The 26,541-nt window shown below is 41.5% G+C and overlaps 1 protein-coding gene and 1 pseudogene across 4 annotated transcripts in view; one reads left to right on the forward strand and one right to left on the reverse strand.

The window, feature by feature from the left end:
• Nucleotides 1-26,541, forward strand: part of CACNA2D3 (calcium voltage-gated channel auxiliary subunit alpha2delta 3) — an 802,825-nt gene that overhangs the window by 268,047 nt on the left and 508,237 nt on the right. The gene's annotated exons all lie outside the window — the stretch shown is intronic.
• Nucleotides 7,662-11,380, reverse strand: LOC110256247 (annotated as a pseudogene).

The raw sequence follows: 26,541 nt of genomic DNA on the forward strand, positions 1-26,541 counted from the left end.
CCAGTTGCAAATAATGACCAACAATTACTGGGTCTTGCTTGATGCAATGGCCTTTTTTGTTTTTGTTTTTACCACGCCTTTTCTTGGGCCAAAATAATTAAGTGGTGGAATTCTTTTTTAAGAAAATCAAGTTGTTTTAGTTTAGGTAGGCTAACATAGTCTAGTCAGAATATTTTTATAGAGCCGGTGATTTGATTCAAAGCAAAAAGTAAATACAGATCCACTTGTGAAATGGATTATAAAATGACTTTGTGTTGTGCTTAATTTGCACTGGAGGTTGAGAAAGAGAAGGATGAATACAGATCAGTGGGATAGTCATTGCAGTTGTGAGTAGCTGGGTATTTACTTCCTTGTTCAATGTCTGTCTCTCTTTCACATTGTAAACTCTGAGAATGGAGACTGCGTCTCTTATCTTCTTGGTTGTTGTAACTCCAGCAATCTCAGAGCCTGCAACTTAGTAGGTACTGAGTGGATAAATATCAAATGAAGGAATGTGTTCTGGAAATAGTAGAGTTGTCATCTTCAGGTATTTCTTCCTGGAGTTACTTTTCCCAAATATTCTTTAGGTTTTTATCAAAAGTTGAATTGGTCCAAAAAAATATCCGAATCATTCCTCTTTAAGAAATAGGACATTATTGATTTATCCAGTTCTAGGAAAGATGGAGTAGCCTCATTATTCCCAGATCCTCCCACTTAAAACTAAAAACCTCTAGACATCCCATAAAGAATGAGCATAGGAAGACTTTGAAAGGTAGAAGGAAGAAGACAGATAGTCTGAGAACCTTCAGACATGAGGAACCACACGGCTGTGGATCCCCTGGGTTTCTTACTACTTCTCATACATCATGAACAGAGCACGCCATAAGCCTCCCACCTGGACTGCCAATAAGCACAGACTACACAAAAACCCTGCTTCCATGGAGGACTGGGAAGAGAATGGCCTAATAGCTGAAAACCTTTTTGAGAATATTCTCTGTACACCAGCCAAGTACCAATGAAATAAATAGTCCCTCACCCCTCTGTGGTTTTAGCAGGCCAAGCAGAGAGCTGAGCTTCTACCCCATGCCCCCATCTATACAATCAGGCAGCAGTGCTTCAGTTCTCCCACTTGGTAGTCTGGGCAGGACTGAGCAAGGAACTGGTCTCCCATTTCCTGCCTGACCGAAGCAGCAGTGTCAGCTTCTCCCACTTTGTGGTGTTTGTGTGGCTGAGTGGAACCTGAGCTTCCAGCCGCTTCTTGGTGCTCTTATTCCAGAATGAGCTGAGCCTCCACTACTGCCCTGTGTCAACAGGACTAAGTGAGGCAGTGCAAGTTGGAATTCATCAGCATTCTCCTTTCTCCTGCCCCAGTGGGAAGCTGACCTTCCACATTACCCACCCACACAGCAGCAATGAGACCGAAGGAGATGGTGTAAAGCAGAGTTAGTTGTCCCTCTGGTTTTGGCTCAGTGCCCCACCGGTGCTAATGAGGTCCCATATGGCATCAGGGAGACTCATCAGTGTGGTTTGACTCATCAGTACTCTAGTCTCTCCAACCCGTGAGAGCAGACCCAGTGGGCAGGTGAGCTTTCACCTCCACTAACATCAATAAAGTGGAATGAGGATGTGGAAATGGGCATTCTGCTCTCCTATCCTTTGGGGTTAGTAGGGCCCATTGGGAGCTGAGCTTCCTTGTCCATTCAGCAGCAATAAAATAGTGTCACTTCTGCCATCCCCCACTCTTCCAGTGGCAGTGGAGTTCATCAGGAAGCTGAACTTACACATTTACATAGAGCCAACCAAGTGACATGAGTTGGAGCCCTGCTTTCACTGGGAAGTTGTTATCAGGGCTACCTCACCTGAATGCAGTAAGATGAGTGCAGTGTGCCACTTTTGCTGAGATAGTGTAGACAAGGCCCACTGGGAAGCTATATATGCACTCATCCAGCCTTCCTGCTGGAAGACAGACTGCTAAAGGAGAAGAATGAATAGAATTAAGAGTTTCATAATATCCAGAATGTCCAAGATACAGTTGAAAATCACTCCTCATACCAAGAACCAAGAAAAATCACAATGTGAATGAGAAAACAACCAACATGAATCAAGAATGAACCAGATATTGGATTTTATCTAAAATATCAAACAAGGGTTTTAAAGAAGCCATCATAAAAATATTTCAACAAGAATTGCATATTTTCTAGAAACAAATGAAAATTGGAAAATTTCAACTAAGAAATAAATGTTATAAAAAGGATCAAATGGAAATTATGGAGCTGAAAGATACAATCACCAAAATAAAAGAAAAACTCACTGGATGGGCTGAATAGTAGAGTGGAGATGATAGGATAGAATAAATGAACTTGAGGACAGATCAATAGAAGCTACACTAGAATTTACCCAGACTGAAAAACAGAGAAATAGATTGGAAAAAGAAGGGAACAGAGCTGGGGCAGGGTCATAGTCTGGAATAATTAAAAAAGAACTAGCATTCATATTTTCAGAGACCAGGGGAGAAAGTGAGAATGAAAAAGTGTTCAAAGAAATAATGGCTGAAAACTTCCTAATTTAGTGAAAGACATGAACCTGTAGATTAAGAAGCTGAAGCTGAGTAAACTCCAAACAGGATAAACCCAAAGAAATTTATATGAAGACACATTAGGATTTAACTTCTGAAAACTAAAAGCAAAGGAAAGAATGGACTTATTACTTGAAATACAACAGATTTCTCATCTGAATCCATGGAGGCCAGAGGAAGTCGTATAATATTTTTTCAGTACTGAAATTGTAGCAAGAATATCCCTCAGGAATAAAGGGAAGTAAAGAAATTCTCAGATTAAGGAATGCTAAGAGAATTTTTTGCTCCTTTTACAGGATGGCTAAAGGAAGTTCTCTAAACAGAAAGGAAATGGTAGCAGAGGCTTACAGCTTCAGAAAGGAAAGGAGAACATTGGGATGGGTAAAAATAGAGGTGAATATAATGGATTATCCTTCTTCTCACAAGTTTCTTAAACCATATGATTGAAGCAAAAATTATAAAACCAATTGTGATATTAAATGTGTACAGAGAAAATAAACAATCGTACTTACAAAGTGGGAATGTAAAAGGATCTAAATGCAAATAAACTCTCTGCAAGTCACTAGAAACATCTCTGTCAGTAGATTGCAATAAATCAGGCATTCATACTGTAATATCTAGAACAATCAGTATTTCAAATTGGTGGTTCTCCTTCCTGACTTTTTAAAAAATATGGTTATACACCTGCATATGTACCTTACAAAATGCAGAATGTTGACTTATGATTTTATATGTGCGTTCACATTTTACACGACATTCTGCAATTTGCTTTTTTATTTAATGTATTTTTTACAAGGATTCATGGTGACTACTGTGTTAGATTTTTTTCACCACCTTAATTTTGCACCACCTTAATTTTCTGCTCCTTCATTGAGAGGCTTTCCCCTCCCTCCCCCGCCCAGGATTTAGCCACTGTGAGCAATGTGTAATGGACATGCTTGTTGGAGGTTCCTTGACTACGTGTGTGTCTGTGTGTGTTTGTTTGTATTTGAATTTTTCTAACTGAAATAAAACCCCTTCGGTATTTTCCTCCCTATTGTTCGCTTGACTCATTCTGGCCAATATGCTAAATCAGATTCGTGCAGATCCCATTTAGCAGGGCATAGCTTTCCTAGAAATGCAAACTCTAAGAGAATCAGAAGATGTGTTCCTGCATCATGGTAGGCCTTCAGCCAAGGGGTTCAAACATTGCTGGTCACTTTTCCCAGAGCACAGGGATGTTCAGGAAGTCTTTTCACTATGTTCAGGTATCCCTGATTGCCTACAGATCCATTTCCTTGAGGATTCTTGGGACCACTAGAAAACACCCTCCATTCTTTGCTCCCTTAATTTTTTATAGCATTTATGGACATGGATCCTTCCATCTCTCTGGTCCGTTAAGATGGTTAAACACAGCTAGTCAGGAAGCCCAGTCAATGGCAACAAAGGTGCCAGACTGCACTCAGGTAGCAAGGGAGACAGATGCTCTTTGACTGAGAATGTTTGCAGGTTGGTACACCATCAGTCACTGGCCAGAAGGGAATAGACATTATGGATGCTTGGTAGCTGATTTGGTGGGATAGGGGGAAGATGTAGACATAGATGTACACACAGTGGATATATGAGTTCTGTAGGGGTTGTATTAAGGAGAATATTATAGGCAAATAGAATTATGATAAATTAGTGATGATTAAATGGCTAAAATTTCTCTGAGGACAAGAAAGGCTTTGTTAACTCTTGGGAAGGGTAGTAGGAAAGGGTCACTCCTTTATTGCTACCAATGCTCTTTGAATATGGAAAATCTGTTGGTTTCTAAGTGAATCTTTTTTTTTTTTTTCGCCTTAACTATCTTGTGAGTTGCTTCCAAAATACGGTAGAAAAATAATTTGTTTGCTGACATGTAGGGGATTTTAGTTAGTACTTTGTGTTTTATGATATGCCTTAGGATGGGTGATTTATCTTTATCAGTCTCCAAATAAGGGACATGAAGACTTTTACAAACAATTTTCAGTTGTGAAAACCTTCCTAAAAAATGTTGCTTTGGGAAATCAGGATGACCTCTTGTTCCTGATTTTCAGAGCAGCTCCCTGGGAGATGGAAAAACTCTTTGAGAAATCAGTGTATAATTAATGCGTATTTCTTTGTTTAAAAGAAAGACTAAATTATTATTAAAAGCATTTGAGGTGACCTGTCTTTTGTAGCAAGGGCATTTTGATGGCTAAATTATGATAAAGGGAGCATTGTGTTTGTCAGCTATTATCATTCTAAATTTGCATAAAAGTTATCATAATAGTGAGAGACATTAAATGCATTAATTATCCATTAAAGGGGTAATTTAACAGTCATTAAGAGAGGCACCAGTAGATTGGTGATCATCTTTACAAATGATGTACTTGATCTAAGCTTTATATAACATCAAAAAGATTAATCTGCCATTTTTACTTTGGTAAAATATACATTTTGTTTTCATTTTCTGGTGTTCTCGTGAGAGGAGGTGAGCTGAAGGTCCCTCCACTCTGCCATCCACTTTTCAGTTTGTGCCAGGAGCAGATGTCCTGTGGTGGCTTCCCTGGTCACCGAGTTGCCTGGGGAGTGGGCATCCTATCAGGGGCTCCTCGAGGTCAGGGAGTCATCTGAAGGACAGGCATCCCATCCAGAGCTTCTCAGTGGGTGCTGTTGCCTGAGGGAGTGGTCCTTGAGTCTGAGGCACACATCGCACTGGGCCCTCAGGCAGCACCTTCTTTGCTCCAGAGCCTTGGAGACTGGACCTGTATCTAAAGCCCAGGTTAGTCTCCAACCAGGGTTTATGTCTAATTGATGACTAAATCCTTGTGCCAGGTGAGGCCTCCTCCCATTGAGAACTGCTTCTTTCTGTGCTCTTATCTTGAGCTTCTCATTGAGGAGTTTTAAAGCTGGGGAAAAGAGATGTAAATGAATCACTGGCTTATTATAAAAAGGATATATAACTCAGGAGCAGCCAGATGGAAGATATGCATGAGTGAGATGTATGGAAAGGGCTTGGAGCTTCCATGAGCTCCTGTTTTAGTTTTCTGGTAGCTTCTGTTAAGAATTGAATATTGAAATGAAAGAGCAAGAATACATCTTGTGCCTGCCCTATAACTTTGCACAAGATACATGGTGATACCAATACCCAGTCTTGGACCATATTGGCTGATAGGATCCATATTTCTACCTGGCATGGGTGAGAAACCTTGCCATTGTCCCAAGATCAGTAACTATAAAGCAGCCTCATCACTGCTCTCAGTATTTCCCATCATATTGATCTTATGGCAGTTAGAGGTACCCACTTCCCATCTTCTGGACATCATAGCCAGCAGCCTGGAGCCACCTTTGTCCAGCCTATCTGTGTCTAAGTTTGAAATGTCTTTGTCTCCATTGGGGTTATGATGCTTGCAAATGAAAGGAAATGCTTAAGCTCTCCTGCACAAAGGAGTTTGTTTGTTTGTAAATTAGGATAGAGAGGTGGAACCCAAGGGCAGCAGAATAACCAGGCCACCTGAAGGGTTGAGGTGGGGAAGGGAAGAGTTCTTAGCAAACAAGACAGTCTCTTTCCCACCTACTGACATTGGTTGCTTTCCTTTCAGCCTTGTTGCAGACCTGGTTTCTCTGCTTTGCTAGGGATATGGGCCCTGGCCCTGACTGATGTGCATTTCTGAGGCCTTGCTAGATTGTAAACTCCTTAACGGTAGGAATGGTGTCCCCTATTTCTTTTGAATCTATGGCTTTTAGCATTTAGGACATACCCTTCTTTTTCATTATTAGATAAATGTGATCTAGTCTGACTTAGCAACATTTCTAAGTGGCCTTTTATATGCCAGATATCATTCATGGAAAAAATTATCCTTAACCCAACAAGGGCTCATGGGATGAATAAATTATGAGGATGATATATTTGGTTGGCATGGTGGGACACAAAAACTTTTACTTTCAAGTCTCTAATTATGCATGATTTTATACTGGCTCTTGAACAAAGAAAATCACAGAGAACCATTCTTTTTTTCTAGAATCTGCTGAAATTATTGATCATGGCTTATGCTATAAACCCATTATGGTAGACTCTATAGAATAACTCACACAGCCTGTTTCAACCTCCTCCCTTGCCCTCTTCTCCTTGTTCTCTCAGACTGTCTTTCATCTACGAATGCCCATGTGACCTAGTTCTGGCCAATGGGATATTGGCTGACATTCCTAGAGGGTTTTTTTTTTTCCCCCATTACTTAAAAACATAAAGAGGAAGCTTTTCTTCATTTGCCTTCTTCCTATTTGGAACACAGTTGCTATGTCTGGAGATGGAGCAGCCATTCTGCTACCATGAAAATGAAAGCCATAGGTTAAAGATGGAAGGCTAGCAAGTTGGGAGAAGCTGATACCTCAGAGAATGTTCCTGAATAGCTAGCTGCAAACTAACTGCTCATTTGTGCACAAAAAGCTCTTACTTCTTTAAGCTGTTGTTGGGTGGCTTTTTTGTTCCTTGCAGTTGAATGCACTGAGTGGACTAACATTCACATAGCAGTGCCAAAGCATTACCTGAAGAGTGTGAAGAATCATGCCCGTTGGTTGAAATAGCCTAATTCAGTTGCTCCCTAAATCAGCATTTATTCATCCATGAATTAATCCATCCTTCATTAATCCAGTCAGCCATCTCTGTGTCCATTTGATTTGTATGAATAGGGCAAGAGCCTACTGTATATGTTCAGCACTGGGCCAGGTCCTCTGAGAAACAGCGTTCCCATCTTATTTGGGGCCAACCACTTCATGAGTTGCTATTGAGATGAAGGTCAGAGACAGCAGGGAAAGAGCTTGGGGTTTTGGTGGATGTGAAACCACCCTTCTATTTGCCAACTGCCTGGAAACTTGAGCATCATCTATTTTTCTGTGAGTCTGCCTTTTCTGTAGAAATGGTTAGTACCTGCCTGTAGGGAGCACTACATGGGACGTTTAAAGATGTAAAATATATGTCCTGACAGGGAGTTCCCTGGAGGTCTAGTGGTTAGGATTCAGTGCTTTCACCACTGTGGCCTGGGTTCAATCCCTGTCTGGACACTGAGATCCCACATTAGCCACTGCATGCCATGGCAGAGAAATAAAAAAAAAAAAAAAAAAAAAAAAAAAAAAACCCTGGCACACAGAAGTGCTGAACAAAACTCCAGGGGGAAGAAAGCAAAGGGGAACTGCTGATGAAGAAAAGCACCTTGAATAAACTCCTCTTGTTTTGTTGGTGAAAGAAACTACATGGAATCAGGTGGATAAAGGGCAGCTTTTAATGCCAGAACTAGGCTCTGGGGAATTCAGGCTAGACTAGGAATTCTTCTATACCACCAGCATCTGCCTTTTCCCTGGGTTGCTTAGTTTTGCCTTCTAAGTATATGTATGTCGGTGTGGTGGGGAGGCAGGCAAGTGGGTGTAATAATGAGGCACAGTTCCCTTTAGGCAGTGTCTTAGGTTGTGGTTAATTTGTTGCAAAACTCATGACTGAAGGCTCTTGTTTCCTCATACTGGATTGCTATATAGGGAATTCCTATTTATGGCCTCTAATTCTTTGAGGCTTCTTTGCTAGGAGCAATTAGGAATGGGGAGGGAAAATGAAGCAGCATTGGGAATGCTTTCTTCCCCTCACCTGGCATGCTTTGCTGGGAGGAGCAGACACACCTTGCACAGACCTCCAGGTGTTGGGCTCCGCTCTTCATATATAGTGTCCTTTCCTTACCGGGTCAGTAGCATTGTGTTTAGCCTGCATGTTTGTCTCTTGCCACATACTGTCTTTAACACAGGCAAGTAGGAAGTTCCTGCTGTGGCTCAGCAGGTTATGAACCTGACTAGTATCCATGAGGATGCAGTTTCATCCCTGGCCTCACTCAGTGGGTTAAGGATGCAGTGTTGCCATGAGCTGTGTGTAGTGTCAATAACAGACAAGGCTGGGTCCTGCATCGCTGTGGCTGTGGTGTAGGTCGGCAGCTGCAGCTCTGATTTGACCCCTAGCCTGGGAACTTCCACATGCTATGGGTGCAGCCCTAGAGAGCAAAAAAACCAAACCAAAACAAACAAACCAACAAACAAAAAACGTCAAAAAACACAGCCAGATAGAAGAGATGGGGAAGGAATACAACTTTTGCTGTTTCTTCCTTTGATCTTGAGTCACAGATCACAGTGGCTACAAGGTCATCTTTGCTTTACAGAGTTCTGTGACAAAACATGCTGCTGCTTTTTGGTTGTTATTGTGGAGAACAAACTGAAGATTTGATTTTTATGTACTCTCTTTCTCTTTGCTTCTGGAAGTCCTCATTGTGTTGTTCAACACAAAGGTGGCAATGAACTTGAAATCACCAATTTATTCCAGCAAGGCGAGGAAGGAGTGGAGACCTGCCACACTGAGTGTCACAAAGATGCTGAGTATGATATATTATTTCTCCCTCATAATGAATTCCCACCTTCTTTGGGGTTCTTGTTCGATGAGTGTCCTTGTTTGAATGTATTAACCAAGGTGCCCAGCTTTCCCCCTTAGCACCCGATCACCCCAGCAAAGGGAGGCCCTTGACACAAACCTGGCCTTTTAGACTCCCTAGGACTTCAAATTGAGCAGAATGTCCCAGACACTCTTTGGCATTTTCTTTCTTTCTTTCTTTTTTTAATATTAAAAGAAAAGCTTTTATTGAGGAAAAAATGATAGTTTTTTGTTGTTGTTTTCCGTTTCTTAGTAATGGTGTCATTGGGAGGAAGTAGAAAAGGGGGTGCAGGGGAGTCAAATCCTTTTGGGGAGGAGGCTCAAGCTGCCCAGACTTTCTTGTCCCTCCTGATTTTGGGCACCTGGGGGCGGGGGTATGGGAGAGTGAAAGGGAGGAAGCAGGGCATGATTGATAAAGCTAATGAGTAGGCAAAAGGCACTGGTGGGTTATATTTTGGGTCTGTGGAGGGAGGGCATGGGTCAGGCCCCTGGAGTAAAGCCAGGGGCTCCTTGGCATCCAGGCCTGGCTGCTAATCTTCTCCCTTCCCTTTCTTGGTTTTGGCCTTGGCTTTGGTCTTGGGGGCGTGGGGCTTGGTCACATGGATGGTCTGCTGGCACTGAGCATTGTACCAAGCCTTCTTCAGGGTACCTTGGCGGGCTTTGGTGCCTGTGCCCCCATCACATGCCTCCCAGCTCTCAAACTTGTACTTGCAGTCGGCTTCAAACTCCTTCTTCCAGTTACTGGGCACTTGGCACAGGACGTGCTGCATCTGGGCCCTCGAGGAAACCCATGCTGCAGTTCTTGCTGCTGGGAGTGCAGGGCCCCCAGGTCCTCTCAGCACACTCGCTCCCCAGGCTGCCCCTCTTCACTGTGTCTTTCTTGTTGGCTACTGGATCAAGGCCGGCTAGAAGGAGGAAGCCTAGGCGCTGCATGTGGCTTGCAGCCGGTGCTGTTTCGCTCCCTCCCACGCCGGCCCATCTCTGGCATTTTCTTGTCATATTGAATAATTCTTGCTATTTGGAACTCCATGGTGGCCCTTGTTCCTTCTTTCTCATGTCTTGTTCTCTCTAGTTTTCTTGTTGATTCTTTGAGGTCCCCTTGTGCTTTCTGAACATTCTGTCTTGGTTTAAATTTCCAAAGTGACTATATTTTACTGGTGACCAGAGAACCCTGGCCAGTGCAGTGGGCCTTTTTATAAACTAACCCATTTTTTTTCTTGCACTTTTATGTCTGACTCTGTCCATGACCAGCTATCCTAAGATGACAGACAAATCAAGGAGGTCAAGTAGCATGAGTTAGGGCCTAAGGGGCTGAACCTCTCCTCCCGAGGGGCCACTCAGAGCAGCCAGCAGCATATAGTTCTTGCTTTTGTTGCTTTTAAGCTAATGGTTGGCCTGAATTTTGAAGCTCACAGAGCTGTATATTTCTGAATAACACACACATAAGGTCCTTATTCAGAATCTGACTTATTTATTGCTCAGTACGGCTTTTAGGATTTCCTTGTTAGAAATGACCGAATTCCTTTTATTATTGCTTTAGAGATAGATATTCTCTTTCTTGGGGAAGAATCTACCTAAGCTCAAATTCCTCCATGAAATCATCCTCTCTTCATCTCTACCCTTATGCCCTGAGCAGAGTGAATTCCTGTTGGCCATGCATGAGTCAGAACTAAACTTGGCAGAGCTGCAAACTCTAGAAAGCCCACCAGGCAGGCAGCAGATAGGAGTCCAGTAGGCCAGATGTCATGATAAATTGTAGTGATTCTGAGGCTCAGGTCAGGGATATGATGGAGAAGAAGGAGCTGAGACAAATACAACCCATACCAGTGGGCTACCACTGCTCATCTCTAGCTGCAGCTGTCACATGCAAAGGTAGGTACACTGTTGTCAGACCTGAAAATCTGTATTTTGACATGAACCATCCCATTAAAAAATATTGGCAGCAAATTGAAATTTAAAATGTTGTGCATAAAATGTTGTGCAGACCTCACTACTTGGGCCAAACAAAACTTGACTGCAGACTGATCTTACCCTTGGGTCTCAAGAATTCTTGACGTCTTTACTCTTAATGAACCAGGACTGAGCCATAGTAATTCATAGAGGAAAACAACTTGCAAAAGATCAAGCATAGAATGTACCTTATAGATGTGTATGCAGAGAATGGTTCTATGTCTAGATATAGATACAGATACAGCTATAGCTATCTATATTTGTGTGTGTGTAAGGATACACACACACATTAGTGTATGAATGGGAAGACAGTAAGTAGAGAAACCACATTGTTATTGTCAGTAATTATCTCCTAGAGGAAAGGAGGTGGGAAGTGTTGGAGCACTTACAAATTTTTATGGCCACACCTGCCGCATATGGAAGTTCCCAGCCTAGGGGTCAAATCAGGGCTACAGTTGTGGTCTATACCACAGTCATGGCAACACTGTATCCACGACACATCTGTGACCTACACTGCAGCTTGTGGCAATGCCAGATCCTTAACCCACTGAGTGAGGCCAGGGATCAAACCTGCATCCTCACCATGACAACGTCAGGTCCTTAACCTGATGAGCCACAATGGGAATTCCCAGCACTTAAAATTTTCATGTCCCATTTCTGTAATGTTTAAGTTTTTAGTGACAAAGATCTTACTTCCTTAGTCAGAAAAAAAAAAAAAGAAAAAAAAAAGGATACAACTAAAATGGGAAGAGAGATGTTGGGGCCTGATAGTGCTGTGCTGTATGGTTACCCCAGCCACTCTCTTTTGCGGGGAGGGGTGTTTACAAGACTTATCATCCCTGTTGCAGAGCTCCCTGAAGACAGGAACCACCTCTTTTTTGTTGCATTTCCAGTGCCTGTTTTTGAAGGTGCCCCAGTGTGTATGTGACCTTTGGCATGCTTTCTCTGACTGGACTGAATGAGTGGGTGAAGGAGTTTGATAGAAGCAGCTCTCTTAATAAGAAGCTTGGGAGCATGTTTGGACCACCTGTGTTTATTGTATAATTGTCTCAATGCTGGGTTTCATCTACTTATAGTCATGGACGGGAGACATTTTCCTGTCTTGATTTGTTAATCTGCAGTTTTACAAGATGTTTCAAGTTTGACACCCTCTGTGTCTCCTGACTGATCTGCTGTCTGTCTTCCTTTGACATTCACACATGCTAAGAATCAGATCCCTTACCTGTTCAGGGTCTCAGTTGCCAAACTTTGGCAAATTTGGTCAGGAACTTTCATGGAGGACAAATCTATAGAACATAGAGAGAAGAAAGACTCTGTGCACACATGGAACAGAGAGGCCTCAAAAGGGAGCTGCTTTAGGAGGCCCCACAGGTGGTGAGGGGGAGGGAAGTGACGAGGGGTCCACGAGTCAGGCCCCTTCTACCCTGTGCTATTGCTTTGTCTTAAAAAACTTTCATAAAAGGACAATGAGTAATATAACAAACACCAAGATTACCGTTTGGAATTAATGGATGTTCACCTTTTGTCATTTTTATGTTTGAAAATATCTTTTTTCCTGTCTTTAAGAAGTCCTGCTTCTGGAGTTCCCATCGTGGCGCAGTGGTTAACGAATCCGACTAGGAACCATGAGGTTGCTGGTTCGGTCCCTGCCCTTGCTCAGTGGGTTAACGATCCGGTGTTACCGTGAGCTGTGGTGTAGGTTGCAGACTCGGCTCGGATCCCGTGTTGCTGTGGTTCTGGCATAGGCTGGTGGCTACGGCTCCAATTAGACCCCTAGCCTGGGAATCTGAATATGCCGTGGAAGCGGCCTAAGAAATAGAAAAAAGACAAAAAAAAAAAAAAAAAAAGAAGTCCTGCTTCTATCCATACTTCAGCAGTGACAACACCAGGTCCTTAACATGCTGAGCTACTAGGGAACTCCACTTTTCAGCTAATTTTGCTTCTAATTTAGTATCTACGGCAAAAGAAGACTCTCCCCCTAGTGACTTATCACAATTCTGCTTTCTATACTGCTCAAAAGTGATTGTATCATTTCATTTATTGGAACATAGCTTGAATTTTATACTGAATTTTCTGTGTGGTTGCTAGAGGAAAAGTGCTATAATAATTTCTTTTTGTGAATAATTAATCAATAGTTCTACCTGTGGAATCAATTTGATGTTTCAGGAGGGCTACTGTACCTTAAAAATGACGCTGATGTTTTTGCCCATTGGATTAACATTAATGAAAGTAATCTTCAGTGGCAAAGCATTAATGTGAAATATGAACATGCCTATGGGACAGAAAGAAAAGAAAAATGGTAAAAAAAAAAAAAAAAAAAAAAAAGTACTGCTTCTTTTTGGAGTACCTGTTGTGGCTCAGCGAGTTAAGGACCTAATGTTTTCACTGTGAGAATGCAGGTTCAATCCCTGGCCTCATTCAGTGGATTAAGGATCTGGCATTGCTGCAAGCTGTGGTGTAAGTCACAGATGTGACTTGGATCCAGTGTAGCCATGGCTGTGGCGTAGGCCTCCGCTGTACTTCCTATTGAACCCCTGGCCTGGGAACTTCCATATGCTGCAGGTGCGGTGCTAAAAAAAAAAAAAAAAAAAAAAAAAAAATTACTGCTTCTTTTTTGATCAAAGCTTGTGGTGTAGTCCTAATGATGGGTTTTCTAAATAATGATATTTAAGGAAGCATGATGACAGTGATGTCCAAGCCATCCCAGAATCCAGGCTGCTGATGATTTTTCATTCCTCCTGCAGAGCTGGGGTGCCTGCAGTGTGTGGGGTCTGACATGCCTGCCCTGGCATTCCATCTGCAGCCCCCTATGAGTTCTCTGCACCTTCCACTCCCCTGGAATGGGGTGACTCTGATCTGTCTGATCCACAGATGAGACTTCTTCTCCATTCCAGATTCTTCAAGGTGGGATCTGGGAGGAGGGCATCCCAGGAGGAATGTTTTTCAAGCTAAGTGCTGACATCTCGCTTAATTACACAATAGGCACTTTTTTTCAGACGACAAGACTGTCCTTGTTTTTCAGTGTTGTGAACCAGACGTTCTGAGCTCATTTTCCTTTGATCAGTGTTACACAACTTTTCTTTGTGCTAATCTGTTCCAATTCAAAATAGATTAAAACCACCACATGAATGGCAGCTGCAGGTTTTTGTTTTTCTTAAAAATTATCTATTGAAGGGGACAAAAAAAAATCTAAGAAATTGTATTATTCTGGGTGAAAGTATTAATAATGCATTCTTTGCCAAGATGACTAAAATTGGGAAAGTATGATAAGAAAATGAAAGAGAAAGCTTGGAAAAGCAGCTTGTCTGAGGAGCACATCAGTAGCTTCAGAGGCTATTTCAGGAGAGGTTCTGAGTAGTTCAATCTAAGAACCTCAAGTGGCTGTAAGAAGAATTTCCAGAAGTTCCCGTCGTGGCGCAGTGGTTGATGAATCCGACTAGGAACCATGCATGAGGTTGCGGGTTCGGTCCCTGGCCTTGCTCAGTGGGTTAAGGATCCGGCGTTGCCGTGAGCTGTGGTGTAGGTTGCAGATGTGGCTCGGATCCCACCGAGGCCTTCTGCTACAGCTCCAATTAGACCCCTAGCCTGGGAAACTCCATGTGCCGGGAGTGGCCCAAGAAATGACAAAAAGACAAAAAAAAAAAAAAAAAAAAAAAAAGAATTTCCAGAAAATGAACTATTTCCAGTGTTTTGTTTTCACGTCAGTCAAATGTAGAACACACAGGGCTCATATGCCAGACCACAGAACTGAAGGCTCTCCATCTCGTGTGGTGTGTTGGGGCCTTTGTGGCTGGCGAGCCATATAGAGCTTTTGTTTGTTTAGATTCTGTTTGTTTAGATTCTTCTTGACCTTGAGCAATGACAGGAGAGCACATCTGTTGCTCCCACTGACATCTGGGCAAGACATTTCTTTGTCCTTATTAAGTCTAGTTATTCCTTAGGGCACATAAGGCCAACTTCTCTAATCTTTTGCAAATGGTACTTTGGCAATGGTGGAAGAAAGCTATGAAGATTAGTTGTTCTTATAATAACACAAATTCTTATGAACCAACCTTTGAGCTATTTTGATGACATTTCTGGTCATGCCAGAATGGATCATTGGCGTCCTTGGTAATGGATTCATATCCTTCAGTAATGCCTCTGGGAGAAGGTTCTAGAAAGAACCAACTCACATTGAATTTAACAATAGAAAAGATGTTGTTTATTGTTTATATCTGTTTTGGTTATGACGGAAAACTAACCCAAAGTAGCACAGCAACAAAGACATTACCAAAAAGTTCAAAGAAGTGATCTGACTTCAAGCGAAGTGGAATACAGGACTCTGGTGCTGTTATAAGAACACCTGAATCCTGCTTCTCTGTGTTCATGAGTCAGTCCCACATTCCTAGGCCAGTTATTCTCAAGCAGGCGGAGGTAACAACCAACCTCACTTCCAGGCCTAAAGCCAAGTGGAAAGAAGAAAATACTTCCCTGGAAGGGATCACAAAACTGAGGCTCATTGCCCAAGGACTGGCCCTGCAGATTAGCCTAAGTCACATGCCCAGTCTGAGCTGATCACTGAACACTAGTCCTTGGATTGGGAACCTCTCACTGGGAACAGGAAGAGCCATCGCCTGAAGACCCATAGTCTAGACCTCATTCCATCCAGAGATTCAAACAATGTCATCAAGATCTGAGCTTTTTTCCTGTATTTCTTTTTTTTTCTTCTCATGTGTTATTTTTATTGTCAGAAAACTTATGTTTCTACCAGGTCCTCAACTACAAGTAAGAGAGGTCTGGTTCCACCTCTCTGGATGGTGAAACAAGAGGTAGGGCCTTGGTTGCTGAAAGGCCCCTCCTCCCAATGTCCCTTATAGGGAGGTGCCAATGAACGAATGAGTTTTCATGTTCTTCACCTCTTTGTATCAGGTGCTTCACTTCTGTTACTTCATCAGTTCGGGGCTTAGTTTTCCAACTGCAAGCGATCTGCGTCCTTGTGTGTTTGTCAGAGGAGCCATACCTCATCTTTGCAGAGATTCATCTTTAGTTATTTTGTGTCTCTTCATGTATCAGTTTGACTCAAAATGAATTTAATAATATGTTCTTTGGAACTATATAAGATACTCTCGTATTCATTTATTTTAGAGTGTCATTATCACTCAGCACTTCAGTGAAAAACAAGAAAAAGAAAACTACTTTTGAATGTCATAGTTTAATTGTATTTTTGAACCCTTAAATTCTGCATGTTACGTTGGAATAACCTGGAACAAGGAACTGGATCCAAGAATCAATACGTGTTCTGTTATTAATCACATTCAGTGAATACTTTTCATAGAGTGGATCATGTAAAACACAGGAGAGAAAGCTCTGGCTTCATTTGATATAAACAGTATAAAAGGAAAAGAATTGCTCTTGTTGGCTAATATTAAGGAATTGGCTAAATATAGGAATTTGTCTCTGTGTAGCTGAATATATAAGACAGGTCAAATTTACTCCATTTAATGAATATAGTGTAATTTTGCATTTTGAGTTTTCTTTCAAATTTGCATTTCTTTCTATTAAAGGAAAGTAATAACTTCAGTGCCAATTTTATGTCACTATGTATCTAAATAAATATACACTCACAAACTCTACTATTTGTCCTCTATCTTGAACCTTCTATCAATAAATGCAATAATTGGAACAACCACTTGTTTTTGGAAGAAATAGTTATTAAATTATTTACTTAAGTAATTTTTGTTTTTTTCTCCCTTTGTTAGCTAAATCAATCTATAAATCAGGTTCATAGTTCCCAGTTTTGCCATTGGTTGGCTCTGGGGAGCTGGATGAGTCTTTATATGTATTAATTTCCCATGACTGCTGTACCACAGACTGGCTTTAAAACAACAAGAAAGTATTACCTCATGGTCCTAGTGGATGAAAGTCACATTATCAGGTGCCTGGGGTTAGGACTTCAACATTTCTTTCAAGGGGACACACTTTACCTCATGAAAGTTGCCTTTACTCCCCGTTTTAAATTCATAAAGTTTATGGTTTTCATGTGCAGATGTATTCAACTTCATTTCAAAAACCCCCAATCTTAACCTATTCCTGCATCACTCTGAGTCAAAAAACCTCAACCTAAATAGAATCAGCTCAAAAGTTTCCAAATCTCATCTTCTAAATCATCTAAATCAAGTATGGGTGAGATTCTAAATATGTTCCATCCTGGGGCAAAATTCCCCTCCATCTGGGGACCTATGCAACAAATTATCAGCTTCCAACAATAACAATGGGGCAGGCATAGGATAAGATCTTTATTCCCAGTGGCAGAAATTCAAAGGAGAAAAAGAGTCATGAGTCCCAAGCAAGTTTGCAGCCCAACACAGCAAGTTCTGTAGGTTTCACAGCCAGAGAATAATTTTCTATGGCTTGAGGTTCCACCCTCTGGGCCCCAGTTTTAGGTATATGTGACAGCTGTACTCCTTTTTCCTGTACCTATACCACAATCTATGTTAGTGTCCTAAGGCTGCCATAACAAAGTACTGCAAACTATTTGCTTAAAGCAATAGAAACCTGCCTCATGGTTCTGGGGGCTAGAAGTCAGATATCAAAGATGTTGGCAGGCCTCCCTTGAAGGCTCTAAGGAAGGGTGCTTCCTTGCCTTTTCTAGCTACTGGTGGTTGCCAGCAATCATTGGCATTCCTTGGCTTGCAGCTGCATTATTCCATTTTCAGCCTGTCTTTTCATGGCCATTTTCCTTCTGTGTTGGCCCATGTCTCTGTGTCTTCTCTTTTCATAAGTCAGGATTTAGGGCCAACCCTAATCCAGCATGATCTCATCTTATTACATCTGCAAAGACCCTGTTTCCAAATAAAGCCATTTTCACAGGGTGAGAACTTCAGTATATCTTTGGGGGAGACATAGTGCAACCCATAACATTGTACTTCTGTTTTCAGTTCCACATTTGTACAAACAGCCTCTTTGATTGCAAATGATAGCACAGATCAAACTGGCCTAAGCAAAATGAGCCTATTTGGCTCTCCTAGCTGATGAGAGCCTTGTTAATAATAGTCGCGGCTACTTCGGATTTCAGGCATAGCCTCATCCAGGGATTCAAGCAGTGTCATCAGGACCTGGGCTCTCTTGATCCCTCTCAGTTCTCGATTCCTCTATGTTGTCTTCACTGTTACGTAAATTATGCTGAATTTGTCTCTCCACTGGGTCCCCAACTGCTTATATCTCAGAGGAGATGACATCTCTTGTCATAATACTTGCCCCAAAGTTTTATTTTTTTAATTTAAAAAATTTTTTGCAAACAAGCAAAAGTCTTTATTACGGGGAAGCAGATAGCTCCAGCACAGACACTGGGAAGGGGAGGATGAGTCCTCCCTTGCACGAAAGTTTTTGGCCTTAAAGTACCTGCCCCACATTTTGGGGAGATGGATCTTGCTGGGGCTTTTTGCCTGAGATCTCAATTTGATACACTGATGCTGTCAGTGGTGCTTACTTAAGCCATGTGGTCTCAGGTTTTGGATATCTGTCTGTCATTACCAAAAGTGAGCGGAGAACCTTCCAGGCTAACACAGGTAGATGTCCATTTCAGTATGCGAAGGGGTCAAGCTAGTAGGTTGCTAAGGGACCTTCAGCTCTAACTTTGCTACTAATCTGTCAATCTTACTGCACACCCTCCACTGGATTCTTGGCCAAATAGTTCTATAGGGTAGGTTTAGTTTCTTTATCAGGAAAACATGACTTCTTAAGGTGTTTTTTTTTTAATTTAATTTTTTGGATGATCAAGTTTGAAGTATAAATTACATACAGTACAATCCACCAATTTTAAGTGCACAATGTGATGAGTTTTGACACATGCATTCAGTTGTGTAAAATGACCAGCATAATCATTGTGGAGAATATTTCCTTCCCTCCTAGCAGTTCTCTCATGAGGTCCTTCTCCTCATCCTGATCTTTCGCCTTGTTAATAACCGCTGGTCTGTTTTCCAGTATTACAGCTTTTATAGGGATTTTTTTTTTTCCAAAAAAAAAAAAAAGTTCACTAAAGTATTTATAGGGTTAGAATTAAATCTATGGTACAATTCTCAGTAAACATTAGCTTTTGTTAATATGGATGGACTCAGTGAAATTGAGCAGAATCCATTCCTCATTTTAGGATGAACTATATGAAATTGCAGATGTTCAGGGTTTTTAACCTATGAAAAATGACAACTTTTCAAGGTTCAAGCTAATAAGAGTGTGCTAAAACAAAAGAAAAATCCCTCACACTGCTCCTCATGTTGGTGCATAGGGAATTTGGTGTGGAACCTCTTTGTCCTTTGTCATTTACTCATGTGATACATATGGCTTCATGCTTGGTGATAACACTTTGGGTTGCCATCCTGGCTGGCAGTGATATGATAAGTCGTGGGTTATCATTGTAAGAAGGAAGTTCTCTTATTGAGGGTGGATTCCTGCATTCCTTCCTCCTTTAGTAATTCCCCCTAGATCTTCCTTCGGGACCTACTAGTCCTCAACTTAGTCCACAGGGTTTACATGCTTTGATCCATGTTTGGTCAATCCAAGCATGATATTTTTCTAGCCACAGGGATTGGTTCAAGGTTAGATACATGACCCTGTTCAGCCAATCACAGACTAATCCTGGGACTTGGCCAAAGGAAGATAGACTCTTCTACAGCAAAGTTTCAGCCCAGGGTTGTGAGAGCCACTTGCTGCTCTGTAGAAAAAGCCTGACTGAGAACAAAGCCTCACATGGAAGGAAGAAGAGCTGAACAACAGTGAGGCAGAGTCCAGACGATATTGTCTGAGTCTCTGTCATATCCAGCTGTGCCTTGGGTCAGACCTATTTCTGGATGCCTTTGTTACATGAGCCAGTACATTCTTGTTGTTCTTTGCTTAAACCAGAGTTGGAGTTGTTCTTTTTCTTTTTTTTCCTTCTTCTTCTGTCATTTACAACTGGAGTGTTCCTGTCTGTTACAGCCTGCATTCCCAAGGAGATATGTGTATGATCCTGTCTCCGGAAATTATTTATTTAAAATATGTATGCAGTGGACGTCAAAACCAAGAATGCTGTAAGAATACATCTCCTTTAATCCAAACAAAAAAGGAAATCTTCTGTCTTGTTTTAACCTGAAAATGAAGAGAAAATTGAGCACTTTCCACTCTTTCTGTTTCTCTCTAAGATAAGACACTGTTTTATTTTACTCTTTTTTTTTTTTTTTTTTTGTCCATGCCCATGACATTTTGAAGTTCCTAGGCCGGGCATCAAACCTAAGATCTGTGTCACAAGAGTGACAATACCAAATCTTTAACCACTAGGCCACCAGGAAATCCCAAGACACGAGCATTTTAAAGAAAAAAAATCCTGTTTCAGTCTGAGGTTTTAAGCTATAATGCTTTAAAGAAACACTGAAATATCAATAGTGGAAGAAAAACACCTGGCACTATGGACTTTGCATCTCCTGTTTTACAAGGGCAAGTGAAATAAGGAAGGTAGTCTAAGGAAGTGCAAGGGTTCCACTTATTTTATTTTGTTTTGTTTTGTTTCTAGCCATGACTGCAGCATGTGGAAGTTCCCAGGCCAGGGATTGAACCCATGCCACAGCAGTGACCTAAACTGCTGTAGTGACAACACCAGATCTTTAACCCACTGTGCCAGAAGAGAAGTCCCTAAGAGTTCCATTTAGGAGTGATTTGTGCCCATGAATGTTGACTTTTCCCCTTTCAATCTGTTTTAGTATTCTCTTGATGAGGTGGGATATGTAACATGGGTTCTCACATGTGTCCTGTTCCCACTTAGTAGGTCCTAATTTTCATTCAGATTTTTGTCATAGTTACCCAGCCTGGTTGAAAGAGGCTAGAAAAATTTACATGAGACTCCTGAAGCTTCAGTTTTCCAGCAGAGCAAACTTTTTCAGAATTGATTAGCTTCACTTGGGCCCAGATCTGAATTCTAGATCTGCTATTATAAGTTTTTCCTTGACTGAGAACTCAATATCTTTGAATCTTGGTTTCCTTATCTTTAATATTTCTAATAATAATAATAACAACCATAACAACAACTCTCCTTTAGAATCATTGTGAGGATTAAGTGAGGTAAGGCATAAATCATGAACATTAAAGCCAACATTTGAGAACATATTTTGTGCAGGTCCCAGAACTTCTACAGAGATACTCTTGGTTGCCCGCTCAGCATTTTTAACCCTCTATTCTAACCTAATGAAACCCTGATTTGGTTCAGGAATCTACTCCTTCTCCGGGAAGCCTTGGATGCATTTCCAAGTTTCTCTTCCCTTTGGATGAACTTATCCTTCCTTTTTTTCCTTTGCATATTATTGGTCCAGGCTTGGGTATGAGATCAGACTCTGGCCAGTGAGATTTGAAGGGACATCTACTAGAAGGCTTCTGGGAAAATTATCCCTTTGATGGGATGTAATCTTCCTCCTCTGGACAGCATCATTTCTGAGGGCAAAGACTGAACTATCTGTAGCCATCTTACTGCCAACCGGAGAACAAAATCAACACAGACTGGAAGAGCAGAGAGATGAAAAGAATCTGGGTCTTCAAAACCATTGTTGACTGAACCACCTTGGCCTGCCCTAACTTGGGATGTCCTGTTATGTCACATAATACATTTTTCTATTGTTTAATCCAATTAGACTCACAAGTTCTGACTCATTACTAATACTGCTATATTTATTTTCATTTAATCCTCAAAATATCTCTGTAAGGTTAATTCTTAGCCAAGTGCCTGACCAATTCCGGTTGTTCCGTGAACACTGACTCTTCCAGCATACTCTGTCATCCTCCAATCTAGGGAATCCTAGAAGGATTTCAATGTGCTATTGTCATCTCAGCAAACGCTTTCTTATCCATTTGCTTTTGGCATTTCTTTTCACACTTCTCTAAAGGACTTTATGCTGCCCAGCTCTTTGGAGTTGTGGAAGGAAGGGATGCTCTTAGTTTATGTGCTGGGAGGAGAAGTGCTCAGTTACTGACCATGTCAAAGTGTGTACACTTCATCTTGGAACCCACCGGCATAGGGCCATGCACATGGTGGTGTGTTTCTCTTCTGTTGCTGTGTCATAAGTTGTCACAAGTCTAGCTGCTTAGAACAGTAGCAATTTATTATCTCACTGTTCTGTAGGTCCTAAGTCTGGGTAAGCTTGGCTGGTTTTTTAGGTCTCACAAGGCTGAAATCAGGTTGCTGGCTGGGCTGGGTTCTCATCTGGAGGTTCTGGGAAGAATCCTCTTCCCACTTCATTCAAATTGTTGACAGAATTCAGTTCCATATGGTTGTAGGACTGCAGTCCCCACTGCCACATAGTTGGCTCTCCCCAGGAGCTGCTTTCAGCTCATAGAAGCTGCTCTCTGGCCCTTACACATGTCTGATCCTTTTCCAAAGCCATCAAGGGCCCATTGAATTCTTCTTGTGCTTTGAATCTGCCTGATTTTTGCTTCACTACTAGCTGGGAAAATCTCTGCTTTTAAAGAGCTTGCCTGTTTGGGTCAGGCCCACATCTCATATTTTAAGGTCAACTGACTTGAGACATCAATTCCATTTGCAAATTTTTTGCAGATTAATGTTTGATCAAATAATTAGGCAACAGGAATTTTAGATGGGGCCATCTTTGAAATTCTGATTACCATAATATATCTTGTGTATACTTGTTATCATTTTTTTTGGTATTGAATCAAGGAGAGAATAGGAAGAAAATTTTTATTAAAATACTAAATTAATTGAGTTTTACTCTGCTAATTGCAGGATTTCTGCAATATGATATCAGTGTTACTCTGGTCAAACTGCCCATTGTTGTAAATAAGAAAACCAGAATCTAACAGAGAAAAAAAGAAAACCCTAGTAATTATGCTGATGTTATGGGTTTTGTTGTTTGTTTGTGTTTTTTGTTTTATTTTTGGAAGGAAGAGAAATTTGCTATTCTGGGCCAACGCTTTCCCCTCAATGGCTGGCACTGCTCAGTGATGTTACAAGTGTTATTCATATGTAGTGTTTATTTCTTTTGAGGTCCTGGGCAACAAAGTTACTTTTAAAAAAAGGATTTAAACATGTGGAAAAATTTAAAATAAGAAAGGAAGTACAATCAATATAAAGTAGTTATAAAAAATGACCCACTTCATTATAATGTTGTGACTTCTGTACCATGTTGCATTTCATTAGTTGCCCAACACTATAATTATAACTAGAAAAGTGGGTGTCTTTGAAAATTTTGGGACAGTTGCTTGGTATTTTGTTGGCAATACAGTGTTGAGAGGTTTGCTTCATCATTTTGTGGTGTTATCTTTGGGGTGAAAAAAACAGAATCATCTAAAAGAAAAGTTCCAAGAGTCTTGGTGGATTTTGCCAAACTGTGGCTTGTAGCGTATTTGCTGAAAGCATTATGAAGTTCTCAGTAGTCAAAATCAACTTTAATTAACTTTTAAATTGAAAAGCAAATATTTGTGTGTGTGTGTGTGTGTGTGTGTGTGTGTGTTATCTTAGATTGAGAGATCCAGGCAGGGTTGGGTTTTCCTCATGCCAAAAAAATAACAATAGGAGTCCTGGCTGGCAAAATGATGTAGACTACTGCCTCAGTAGCTCTCTCATCAGGAAAATAAATTCAAAACAAAGCACCAAATGACATCTATTGGCAAGAGTCACCAAATCTATGGGTTGACAACCTGTGTGGACTCCCTTTTGTGCTGTTAACTGTAAACCTGGAAGGAGGCTTTAAAATACATCATTGCTGTCTGAACCCATGTGGACTGGTGGAGAGAGGGAAGGAGGAGGTGAAGAGAGAGGTCAGTGATTGGTAAGAAGTTGTATGGAGTCATCCTTATTAGGCTTCAAGACTTAGCTTGAATAAGACTTGGGCAAGTTGTTGTGAGACTTTTGGCAAATTGCCTTTTCTCTCAAACTCTAGTGTCCTCATCTGCAAAATAAAAATAATAACAACAATAATAGTAATAATCTCTGATATGGACTGAATATTTGTGACTACCCCAAATTCATATATTGAAACCTAATTCCCAGTGTGATGGTTTTTGGAGGTCGGGCCTCTGTGAGGTGATTAGACGATCAGGGTAGAGCTCTCATGAATGGGATTTGTGCCCTTATAAAAGAGACCCAGAGAGCTCTGTTGCCCCTTTCACCATGTGAGGTTACAGCAAAAAGACACTCAGGAAGTGAGTTCTCACCAGATGCTGAATCTGCTGGTGTCTTGACCTTGCCCTTCCTAACCTTGTTTATGAGCCATCCAACCTTATAAAAAGACTGTTGCAGCAGCCCAGATTGACTAAGACAATACCTCTTATCTTTGGATCATTATATCAAGTGATGGAAAAAAAAATAAGGATTTAGCAGAGCACCTGGCATGCATGTATTTAGGAGTTGATGGCTGTAATTGAAGGAGATTCATGAAAAAAGTAAGCAAGGGAGAGAGAGGGTCAGGGGAGGGAGGGATAGCGGGGAGAGAAAAATAAGAGAAGGGGAATTCCCATTGTGGCTCAGTGGCTAACGAATCCGACTAGGAACCATGAGGTTGCGGGTTCAATTCCTGGCCTTGCTCAGTGGGTTGAGGATCCGGTGTTGCAGTGAGCTGTGGTGTAGGTTGCAGATGCTGCTCGGATCCTGCGTCGTTGTGGCTCTGGCATGGGCCGGCGGCTACGGCTCCGATTTGACCCCCTAGCCTGGGAACCTCCATATGCCGCGGGAGCGGCCCCAGAAATGGCAAAAAGACAACAACAACAACAAAAGACAAAAAAAAAAAAAAAAAAAAGAGAAGGAAGAAAGGGAAGAGGGGACTAGGAGACTACTAGAAGCAGACAGAAGAAGGGTGGTCTAGATCACCAGAATTCAGTGTACTTTGGAGAATAATTTAAGTTTGAATTGAATTATTTCATTGCCCAAGAAAGTTAAGTTCCAAGATGAACATTATTTACTTTTTACACCTGTTTGAGATGTTAGGTTTCTCTGTCTTTTGATTGGAGCTGTTAAGGGACTAGTTAAGGTAGCCCACAGGATGTGTCTAATCCAGTGGCGATACTGGTGGAGTCCAGGAAATATTCTCAACCACCAGTCTTTTTATTTGCAAATTTACTTGACACTGAAGATGTTGGCATCAAACTTTTCACCCTGATCCTGAGCACAGGCCCTGAGAACTGAAATCTAAGTAAAGTATTACCTCATGTAGCACAGCAAGTTGGGTATGAATGACGAAACTGGAGGGATAGAGAGTATCCTAGTGCAAATTGAGACCCAAAGGTTGGTGTGTGCTCCTCTCCCAGTGCTGAGCTTTGCTCTTGGATTCAGGAACAAAACTGTCCTCTCTCTCAGTTACAAAGGAAAGAACACACTTTCATGAGCAACGGAGTCCTGATTTAATCTAGGGCAGAATATCTCAAGGTTTGCCAGTGCATCTGCTTTTTGGAGAAGAAAATAATTGAATTACTTTTCTCTGTTAAATTGCAAATGGCATGGAATGTCTTGGTTGTAGCAAGGGGAAAAAACAGGAATAAGGGGCTTTTGGCTCTGTTTTGCTTTGAGATTTTAGTACTATAATTGTTTAGAACAAAGGAAATCTCCTTTCAAGAAAGTTGGCCAGCATGCTTGGTCAGTCTCATGTATTTACTTGGGCTCTTCTTGGGGTCATGGAGGGGGTGTAGAGGCCCCAGTCCCACCAAGATAAAGTACTACTTTCTATCTCTAGCTTGTCTCTAGTTCATCCACACTTTGAGAATCAAACCAAATAAACACAGAGCGTTTTAGTTTATAACTTTGCCCAGGTTTGAAATAGTTTCATGATTTTTTTTTTTTTTTAAGCTTCAACAATTCCTCTCCCTTTCACTCTTCCTGATGTAAGTGGGTATTAAGTAGGAATGTGAGCACCTCCCTCAAGCCTGCTGTAAAGAAGTAATAGGATGGCAATTTAGTGCCTGGATTTGCTCATTAGGGAGTACAGAGGGGAGGCTGGGCCTTTTGGGGGAGTTCAGTAGAGCCCAGCCCAGGGCCTGGTTCATGTTGGTCACTCTAGGGATAGTGTTGACCAGCAAGTATTTTCGGGTTAAATTGGGCTTCTAGGAATGAGACCGACAGCTAATATTCATAGGGTATTGGCTCATGTGTGAAGTGATTGGATAGGTACCCAGCGTCTAGTACCTATACCCTGAGGAAAGAACTAGCCTCACTTTTTTTGAGGTGGGAAAACTGAGGCAAAAATTGAATAGTAGCTTGACCAAGGCCATCACAGTGACACCTAATAAGTAGCAAAACACGGATTTGAGGCCACGCAACTGGACACTAGGACCTACATACTTATCTACCATGCCAGACTGTCTCCTACTACACTGTATTTCACACCAAACATCTGTCCTTTCCTCTGTGCCAACCTACTTCTCTTCCTGTGTTTCCTCTTTCTGGGAGCAGCTCCTCCATCCATTCATTTACATAAACCAGAAAGCTCAGGCTCATCCTGAACTTGCCTCCCCGCTACATGCCGCATACCAATCAGTCATCAAAATTTTGTCAAACTTCACACCATCACTATTTCCCTCACCTGTCTGTTTCTCTCCATCCCGTGGCCACTATTTTGGTTTAAGTCATCATTGTCTCATACCTGGATTTCTG

This window comes from Sus scrofa, chromosome 13 (genome assembly GCF_000003025.6).
Source record: "Sus scrofa isolate TJ Tabasco breed Duroc chromosome 13, Sscrofa11.1, whole genome shotgun sequence".
Lineage (NCBI taxonomy): Eukaryota > Metazoa > Chordata > Mammalia > Artiodactyla > Suidae > Sus > Sus scrofa.